We start from the raw sequence: 10,737 nt of genomic DNA on the forward strand, positions 1-10,737 counted from the left end.
CTATTCAGGATATATAAAAAAAAAGTCTGGTCCTTAGAAGTTATAAAATGAGGTCAATACAACCTCAGGTGAACAACAACACATCACAAATTACACCAGGTCATCGAATATTTACCAAAAAATAGACTTAAATGCAGAAACAGGGTGTGAAAAAATAAAGGGGTTGTCCAATGAAAACAAGCTCCAATCTACAGGAACCTTCATCCCCTTTAGGTTGGAACGGTGGTACGCATGCTAAAATGCTGCTCCATTCATTCTATATGAGGCGGCCATGAAGTGCGCCCGACTTTTTTGGACCGATGAGACAGAGTGGCCTTACAGAGAAGGGTCCTTGGATTGGACGCTGAGTTACGGACCCCAAAGCAGCACTGAATATGATGTACTAGTGGGAGTCACGAGTGCAAGGGTTCAAGGGCGCCAGTAGTGGAAGACATAGTGCGCGAAACCGAAGAACAAGTAAGCAGACCTGCTGATCAGCACTGCAGTGCTGAGGCCGAGTTATGGTGAAATAGGGAGCGACAGTGCGCCTCACCAGTCCTGGAGTATATTACACAGGAAGGATACTGTGCGGAAAATGCTTCATACTGTAAAGGAAACGTCCAGAACACTTTGTGCCCCCCCGATATCCCTTGTATGCCAGGACGTTGCTAGGGTCCTAAAAGATCAGGGGCCAAAGCCCCAAAGTAGGTGTTTCCCCATACAACCTCCCCGCCACTTAAAAGAGGACCTATACATATATAATTACAGTACACCATTGTTGCTAACCTAAAATACACAACTGAAAGACCAATATTCCCAAAATTACTTCTATACAAGGCAATAATAATCCCGCTACACAATGCCCTCTACCATCAACACTACACAGTGAGTACATAGTATTATGATATGACCATTGCCTCTACATAAAAACACACTGTACAAAGACCATCTGACTTCTCACATTTCTATTCCCACCCTGCACAACCTCCCCATGCTGCCTGCTCTTCCGATGTGGAATAGGAACCACAATACTTCAAAAATTATGTCATTACTATGATTACCCTCCACCAATTAATGCTACAAAGACTATGTGCCAGATAGAGGGGACCTATAAAAATAATAGCGTCCCATAGAAAGTAGTAAAGAGCCCACTGTGCTACCTAGCAAGTAATAATGCCAGATATGCTCTTATGAAAGTTTCAATATCTGAAGTGTTCCCTTCAAGCAACAAATACTGTTGAGTATCCCCTTTAAGTAATAATGCCCCCTTAAAGCCACAATCAAACTACACCCAACTACAAAGTTCTTCTTCAAGTCTATGGACGATGATTTCGGGGTGGTGAAAGAAGAAATTTCAGATGATGCACCCATTTAAAAGAAATAATGTCCTGAGTGCCCCCATAGCACCCTGTATATTGTATGATAGTCCCACAGCTCACTACACACTGTATGATGGTCCCCACAGCTCCTTATGCACTGTATGATGGTCCCCACAGCTCCCTAGACACTGTATGATGGTCCCCACAGCTCCCTATGCACTGTATGATGATCCCCACAGCTCCCTACGCACTGTATGATGATCCCCATAGCTCCCTATACCCTGTATGATGGTCCCCACAGCTCCGTATGCACTGCATAATGGTCCCCACAGCTCCCTATGCCCTGTATGATGGTACCCACAGTTCCATATGCACTGTATCATGGTCCACACAGCTCCCTACGTTCTGTATGATGGTCCCCACAGCTCCCTATGCACTGCATAATAGTCCCCACAGCTCCCTATGCCCTGTATGATGTTACCCACAGTTCCATATGCACTGTATCATGGTTCCCACAGCTCCCTACGCTCTGTATGATGGTCCCCACAGCTCCCTATGCACTGTATGATGGTCCCCACAGCTCCCTATGCACTGTATGATGGTACCCACAGCTCCATATGCACTGGTATCATGGTCCCCACAGCTCCCTACGCTTGGTATGATGGTCCCCACAGCTCCCTATACACTGTATGATGGTCCCCACAGCTCCCTATGCACTGTATGATGGTCCCCCCAGCTCCTTAGATACTGTACGATGGTCCCCACAGCTCCCTAGACACTTTATGATGGTCCCCACAGCCCCCTATGCACTGTATGATGGTACCCACAGCTCCATATGCACTGGTATCATGGTCCCCACAGCTCCCTACGCTTGGTATGATGGTCCCCACAGCTCCCTATACACTGTATGATGGTCCCCACAGCTACCTACATATTGTATGATGGTCCCCACAGCTCCTTAGATACTGTACGATGGTACCCACAGCTCCCTAGACACTGTATGATGGTCCCCACAGCTTCCTACACACTGTATGATTGTCCCCACAGCTCCTTAGATACTGTATGAGGGTCCCCACAGCTCCCTAGACACTGTATGATGATCCCCACAGCTCCCCCATGCACTGTATGATGGTCCCCACAGCTCCCTACGCATTGCATAATGGTCCCCACAGCTCTCTATGCTCTGTATGATGGTCCCCACAGCTCCCTATGTCCTGTATGATGGAACCCACAGCTCCCTATGCACTGTATGATGGTCTCCACAGCTCCCTATGCATTGCATAATGGTCCCCACTGCTCTCTATGCTCTGTATGATGGTCCTCACAGCTATCTACGCTCTGTATGATGGAACCCACAGCTCCCTATGCACTGTATGATGGTCCCCACAGCTATCTACGCTCTGTATGATGGTCCCCACAGCTATCTACGCTCTGTATGATGGTCCCCACAGCTCACTATGCACTGTATGATGGTCCCCACAGCTATCTACGCTCTGTATGATGGTCCCTACAGCTATCTACGCTCTGTATGATGGTCCCCACAGCTCACTAGGCACTGTATGATGGTCCCCACAGCTCCTTAGATACTGTATGATGGTCCTCATACTTGCCTACATACTGTATGATGGTCCCCACAGCTCCCTAGACACTGTATGCTGGTCCCCACAGCTCGCTATACTCGGTATGATGGTCCCCACAACTCCCTATGCTCTGTATGATGGTTCCCACAGCTCCCTGTGCTCTGTATGATGGTCTCCACAGTGCCCTATGCACTGTATGATGGTCTCCACAGCTCCCTATGCACTGTATGATGGTCCCCACAGCTCTCTACGCACTGTATGATGGTCCCCGCAGCTCCCTATGCACTGTATGATGGTCCCCACGGCTCCTTATACACTGTATGATGGTCCCCATGGCTCCTTATACACCGTATGATGGTCCCCACAGCTCCTTATGTACTGTAAGATAGTCCCAACAGCTCCCTACGCTCTGTATGATGGTCCCCACAACTCCCTATGCACTGCATAATGGTCCCCACAGCTCCCTATGCACTGCATAATGGTCCCCACATCTCCCTATGCACTGCATAATGGTCTCCACAGCTCCCTATGCACTGCATAATGGTCCCCACAGCTCCCTATGCCCTGTATGATGATCCCCACATCTCTCTATGCACTGCATAATGGTCCCCACAGCTCCCTATGCACTGTATGATGGTCCCCCCATCTCCCTATGCACTGCATAATGGTCCCCACAGCTCCCTATGCACTGCATAATGGTCCCCACAGCTCCCTATGCACTGTATGATGGTCCCCCCAGCTCCCTATGCACTGCATAATGGTCCCCACAGCTCCCTATGCACTGCATAATGGTCCCCACAGCTCCCTATGCACTGTATGATGGTCCCCCCAGCTCCCTATGCACTGCATAATGGTCCCCACAGCTCCCTATGCACTGCATAATGGTCCCCACAGCTCCCTATGCCCTGTATGATGGTCCCCACATCTCCCTATGCACTGTATGATGGTCTCCACAGCTCCCTATGTATTGTCTGATGGTCCCCACAGCTCCCTATGCACTGTATGATGGTCCCCACAGCTCCCTATGCACTGTATGATGGTCTCTACAACTCCTTATAACTGGCATGATGGTCCCTACAACTCCCTATATGCTGTATAATGGCCCTCACAGCCCCATATATACAGTACTGTATGATGGCCCCCGCAGCCCAATATATACTGTATGATGGCCCCCACACCCACTTGTACACTATATTATGGCCCCTACAGCTCCCTTTATACTGTATGATGGCCCCACAGCCCCTTATAAACTGTATTCTGGACCCACTCCCCATTTTATATAATATGATGGCCCACCTGCCCCTTATATATAGCATGATGACTCCCATAGCCCCTTATAGTATGATGGCACCCACACCCCTTATATATACAGGTGCATCTCACTAAATTACAATATCATCAAAAAGTTTATTTATTTTAGTTCTTCAATGGTGAAAATGAAACTCCTATATTATATAAAGTCATTACAATCAAAGTGATCTATTTCAAGTGTTTATTTCTGTTAATGTTGATGATTATGGCCAGGGGCGCACATAGAAATCATGAGAGCCCATAGCAGAAGCTCTAATTGGACCCCCCCCACCACCAAAAACATAAAGAAATATTTGTCTGTGTCACAGAAGAGCCGATCTCACAACTTTCCAGCCTTTACTTCATTTTTCTAATGTTCCTCCTACTGAAGTCCTAGATCCCTCTTTCATTGCCCCCATGAAGTATGATGCCAATAAAAGTGCCCCCCAAACACAGTATGATACCCCCATGGTGCATTCCTCCACATTAGCCTCTACATGAACAGTATAATGACCTTATTGTACCCCACTTCAACTCCCAAGGCAAAGTATGGAGACCCTAACACAGTATGATTCCCCCAACTGTGACTCCCACACAGCCCTCCATACAGTATAATGGGCCTACATACAGTATAATGGCCCACACTAGCCCTCCAAACAGTATAATGGCCCCACACAGCCCTCCATACAGTATAATGGCCCCACACAAACCTTCACACCGTATAATTGCTTTCATACAGTATAATGGCCCCACACAGCCCTCCATACAGTATGATGGACCCCACACAGCCCTCCAAACAGTATAATGGCCCCACACAGCCCTCCAAACAGTATGATGGACCCCACACAGCCTTCAAAACAGTATGATGGACCCCACACAAACCTTCACACCGTATAATTGCTTTCATACAGTATAATGGCCCCCCACATAGCCCTCAAAATATCAGAATGACCCCACATAGACTTCCATATAGTATAATATGCCACCCATAATCCTCCATATAGTATAATGCACCTTCCAAAATCCTCCATATAGTAATAATGCACCCCCCATAATCCTCCATATAGTATAATGAACTTCCCATGGTCCTCGATAGAATATAATGCACTCACCATAGTCCTCCATACAGTATATTTCACACCCCAAAGGGTAAAATGCAGCCCCCATATAGTATAATGCACCACACAGTCCTGCAGTATTATGGGCACCACGTACTCACTGATTTTAAAATACTGTATGTTTTAAATAAGACGACCCGAGTATAAGCCGAGGCCCCTAATTTTACCACAAAAAAACTGGGAAAATGTATTGAGTTGAGTATAAGCCTAGGGTGGGAAATGCAGCAGCTACTGGAAAATTTCACCATCCTGATATGTATGGCTCCCTCATCACCAATCCTGGTATGTATGGCACCCCTCATCCGCCAATCCTGGTACATATGGCACCCCTCATCCCTCAATCCTGGTATGCATGGCCCCCCCTCATCCCCCAATCCTGGTATGCATGGCCACCCCTCATCCACCAATCCTGGTATGCATAGCACCCCTCATCCCCCAATCCTGGCATGCATGCCCCCCCCCTCATCCCCCAATCCTGGTATGCATGTGTGGCACCCCAGGGGTCTGGTTTCCACAGTAATGCAATATTATGTCTGAGAGCAGGTGGGAGGTCTCTTGGTCAGGAATCCAATGCATGCCACACCTCCTGCCCAGTCCTGGGAGGGGAAGAACTTCCCCTATATAAAACTGGGGCTGAGGCAGGGTTAGTAAAGAAGTAGAGACAGAGAAGCAGCTATAGGAAAAGCACATCAGGAGCTCTTTGGGAGCAGTGTTACAAGGAGTCAGGGGCTGGCAGCTGCAGAGCTCGCCCTGACTGAGAAGTATCACCGGACCCGGAGTCCGAGGCTGTGGGGGCTAATCTCTACCCAGCAGCAGAAACCGACCGGCAGGGGATTGCAGGTCCTCTGGCCCAGAAACCCGAAGGCACGGTCACACGCGTGGGACCAGCACCGCCGTCGTGGAGCGGAAGCTACTAGAAGGCCCCGAGTCACCGGCTATACGGGTGAGCACCACACGGTACACTCAGGGACGTGGGCTACTTATACCCGCCTCTAGCAAGGTAGCCAGAAGAGTATCGTTAGTTTGGGAGGCCTACAACTCCGCCTGGCCAGGGGAGATCCCATCTGCTCAAGGACTGACCAGGCCCCAATCGCTAGCCAGTACTCCGGGAGGGTCTATCTTTGCCACCAGTAAAGACCCTGAACTACACCGTACCGTCTCCGAGTGGTTCCTGCTACCCCCATCCTCCACGTCGGCTGCCCTGAGGCCATACCCCTCCCGTTGGGGGTTATACTACCACGCTGCACAATTCTACCACCGGCCTCAGCGGTCTGCCCTGCAGCAGCAGCTCCTTAGCTGTACTCAACGGGTGGCGTAGTCGTCCAACATCTACCGCTAATACAGCGCCACTTAGTCTGACTCCCTGGGCACGGACCGGGTCACCGCCACGAGACTACAACCCTCAACAGATCCGGCTCCGGGTAAGCTCCCGCGTGCGCAACGCAGCGCGACACAGGCCCAGGGGCGCGTCAACTTTTGGCGTAGTCGGCAGGATTTCGTGCCCGCAACCACCGGGTACTGCGTGCCTGAAAAAGAGACTTTTAAAACTTACCTGTGGTGAAGATTCCCGCCATCCGGCGCCATCTTCAGCCTTCTTCCCGCCATCGGTGAAGATTCCCGTCATCCGGCGCCATCTTCAGCCTTCTTCCCGCCATCCGTGGAGTTTTCCCGCCATTGGACGCCATCTTGAGGACGCCGCGCGGGAAGAAGAGGGGCGTGGACTCCGAAAGCGCGCGAGAACTGAAGCCCCGCCTCACGTCCGGACGTTGCGTAAGGTCCTGGAAGGAGCCCAGCAGACGCCGACGTCACAGGAGCGCGACGGAAGGTCCTCAACCCTGACGATCCACTGCGGAGCCGCGGCCTACGGAAGAAGATCATCGCAAGGTAGGCCACGGTCCACTAGGGGGGAGAAGGATGTCGGATACGGAGGAGAGCTTCACCGCTTCAACCCCCGCCAGCGCCACCGCTGTTGCGGTCATGCCTTTCACCATGCCCTATATCCCGGGGGCAGCCTGGCTACCCCAGTACTCAGGGGAGTCACATACCCTGCAGGACTTTAGAGAAAAGCTGGATAGCCTCTTCCAGGTGTACCCCCTCACAGAAGAGAAAAAAAGTGAGCATCTTGGTGGCCCAATTAACTGGGGCAGCCCGAAGGGAGGTAAAGTCCTGGCCACCTGGGGGGAGGACTGTCGCAGGGGTACTAACCCGGCTGAGGGACACCTTTGATACCCGCACCTCAGCCGAGATCAAGCTTAGATTCTACGGGTGCAAACAGCGGGCACATGAGAGTATAAGGGACTATGCCCTGAACCTACAAGAGGCCCTGAGAGCCATTAAGCAGACCGACCCTGACGGCGTGGGAGACGAGGACAGGCTGTTGACTGAACAATTTATAGAGGGTTTATATTGCAATGCCCACCGAACCCAGTTGCGGGCAATGGCCTTACAGGACCCTCATCTGGGATTTGCACAGTTCAAGGACAGAGCCATCCGGGTGCTCCGAGAACCGGCACCGGATGGCGTTGTGACCCACAGGCGCCCAGCTATCACTTACCACCAGGAGGCGGCGCCCTTGTCGGCAGGGCCTGTGGGGGCTGATGCGCAGGCTTTGAACAATGACCCGGCTCCAGACCTGTATCATCAGGTCCAAGAGCTAGCTAAAAGCGTTGCTGCGCTAACCCGAACTGTGCAGTCTTTACAGGTTTCCACTCCAGGGAAGATCCAGCTGGCATCCGGACCGGAGGACATCCCGTGGCGTCGACCAAGGAGGACCCCACCGGCCAGAGGAAGACCCAGTGACCGATACAACGAGGACGGACGACCCATCTGCCGCCGCTGCAATCAACCCGGACATATGGCAAGGTACTGTCCTTTAAACTGGCACAACCTGGGGGTAGAGGGCCAACCCCCAGGAAAAAGATCACCAGGCCCATCGAACTGGCGCGACAAATATGTGGGAGGACGTCCAGTCTTGCCTGTGGTACTGGATGGCATCCCTATGAGTGCCCTACTGGACACCGGGTCACAGGTCACCACCATCCCGTACGTGCTCTTCAAGCAGTACTGGAATGACTCGGATATAACCCGCTACCCTGACGACGACTTGAGTATTATCGCCAGCAATGGTCAACCCGTGCCGCAGATCGGATTTAAAGAGATGACCATCAAAATCGGTAGAGTCGAACTGGCAGCACAGGGACTGATCATTGTAGACATTGACAAACACGAGAGTCACCCAAAGATAACTCTAGGAACTAATGTAATTGAAAATTGTCTTGCAGAGGTGATTTTCCTTTTACAGCAGGTTGCCAAGAACGCCAGCTCCGGCCAGCAGCGAGTGCTCCAGAAAGAGATCCGGGCACTGATGCGACGGCAACAGCTGGAACTCTCCGGTGGTGAGATTGGTAGCGTAAGAATGTGTGACCCTTTCCCTATTGCCATGCCCCCAAAAAGTGAAATGATGATTTGGTGCCGGGCAGCTATTGGTCCGAGAGGTAGAGATTACCAGGCAATGGTAGAACCAGTTTACTCAGACAGTAGGCCCACCATTTTGACAGCACGGGGGGTGGTTAATGTACGCCATGGGAGGGTGCCCGTTCGCCTAATAAATATCGGGAAGAGGGAAGTATACCTACCCCGGTATGCCACGCTAGCCAAATTATATACCATCAACCAAAACTCTATACAGTCTGTGGAACCCTTGCCTCCATCTCACCCGGAGGAAGGTAACGGCTCTAAGAAAGTAATGGAGGATTGGTGTCAGCAACTACACTTGGGAACTGACTCCACTCCCTCCCACCAGAAACAGGGAGTCTACCGGGTGGTTCAAGAGTATGAGAGAGTGTTTAGTAAACACCCGTTAGACTTCAGGCGAGTCAAGGGGGTAGAACACCGCATCCCCATGGGAGATCATCCTCCCATAAAAGAGAGGTATCGACCCGTACCCCCTGCACATTACCAACACGCCAAGGGGATGCTTAGAGACATGAAGGAGGCTGGGGTAATCCGGGATAGCTGTAGCCCCTGGGCAGCCCCACTAGTTTTAGTCAAAAAGAAAGACAACACTATGAGGATGTGTGTAGATTACCGGAAAATCAACCGTATCACACACAAGGATGCGTACCCTTTACCAAGGATAGAGGAGTCTTTGGCTGCTTTAAGATCTGCTAACTTCTTCTCTACCTTGGATCTCACTAGCGGGTACTGGCAGGTTCCTGTAGCAGAGGCGGACCGGGAGAAGACCGCATTCACCACCCCGATGGGACTTAGCGAGTTTACCTGCATGCCGTTTGGACTTTGTAACGCACCAGGAACCTTCCAACGATTAATGGAGTGCTGTCTGGGACAAAAAAACTTCGAGACGGTCCTGTTGTACCTGGACGATGTCATCGTATATTCCAAGACTTATGAGGACCACCTGAAACATCTGGCGGAAGTGTTCGAAGCCCTGGCAAGTTACGGCCTGAAGGTGAAACCCTCTAAGTGTCACCTCCTGAAGCCAAAGGTGCAGTACCTGGGACACGTGGTGAGTGCTGACGGACCAGGGACCTGCCTTTGAAGCGGAGGTCTTCCAGGAATTCTGCAATCTGTATGGCTGCCGGAAGATAAGGACGACACCCTATCATCCGCAAACTAATGGACTTTGTGAGAAAATGAACTAGGTGGTAATGGATCTTCTGAAAACGTTGCCCCTGGAAGAACGCAGTCTGTGGCCTGAGAAGCTGCCCGATCTGGTGGACCTATACAACCACATCCCGGTAGGTTCCACCAACTGTACCCCGGCTTACCTAATGAGGGCGAGACCTGGTAAGTTACCTGTTGACCTGGAAATGGGAGTCCTGATACCCGAGGACACTTCACCAGAAGCAGACTGGGACACAGAGAGGCAGCGGCAGTACCGGAAAGTACAGGAGAGTGTGGAGCGAAGTCTCTGTCAAGCTAGGGAAAGACAAGAGAAAACTTACAACCAGTATGCTCCCGCTGTTCCCCTGGTACCCGGAGAGCAGGTCTTGAAGAGGAAAAGACGGCTCCACAAGTTGGACGACCAGTGGGAGAAGGACCCGTACACCGTACTGCCCTCAAGCCACGAGAACCCGAAGGTCTGTACCATCAGTAAAGACGGAGGGGAGACCATAGCCATTGTATCCCGGGATCACCTGAAAAAGTGTCCTGAACAGCTGCGGAACCCTGAAGAGGAACAAGAAGACCATCGACCCGTAGAGGAAAGGGAAGATATGGTTAGTACTGTGCTCGGAGACTTCCCTCGGTCTTGGACTCAAGTCAATGGTGCAGTTGTGGTACCCGTACTCACCTTCCTCCAACCATCATCCAAGCACCTACGGAGCAACAGGTAGAGCTCGAAGAACAGCCGGTCCAGGAGGCAGAAGACCCCACACCAGCAGACCAGGAGGATCAACCCTCTGCTTATAGTGAGCCTGCCATACCTCTAGT

The sequence above is a fragment of the Phyllobates terribilis genome, unplaced genomic scaffold, assembly GCF_046119375.1.
Source record: "Phyllobates terribilis strain yellow unplaced genomic scaffold, ASM4611937v1 Scaffold_500__1_contigs__length_1315687, whole genome shotgun sequence".
NCBI lineage: Eukaryota > Metazoa > Chordata > Amphibia > Anura > Dendrobatidae > Phyllobates > Phyllobates terribilis.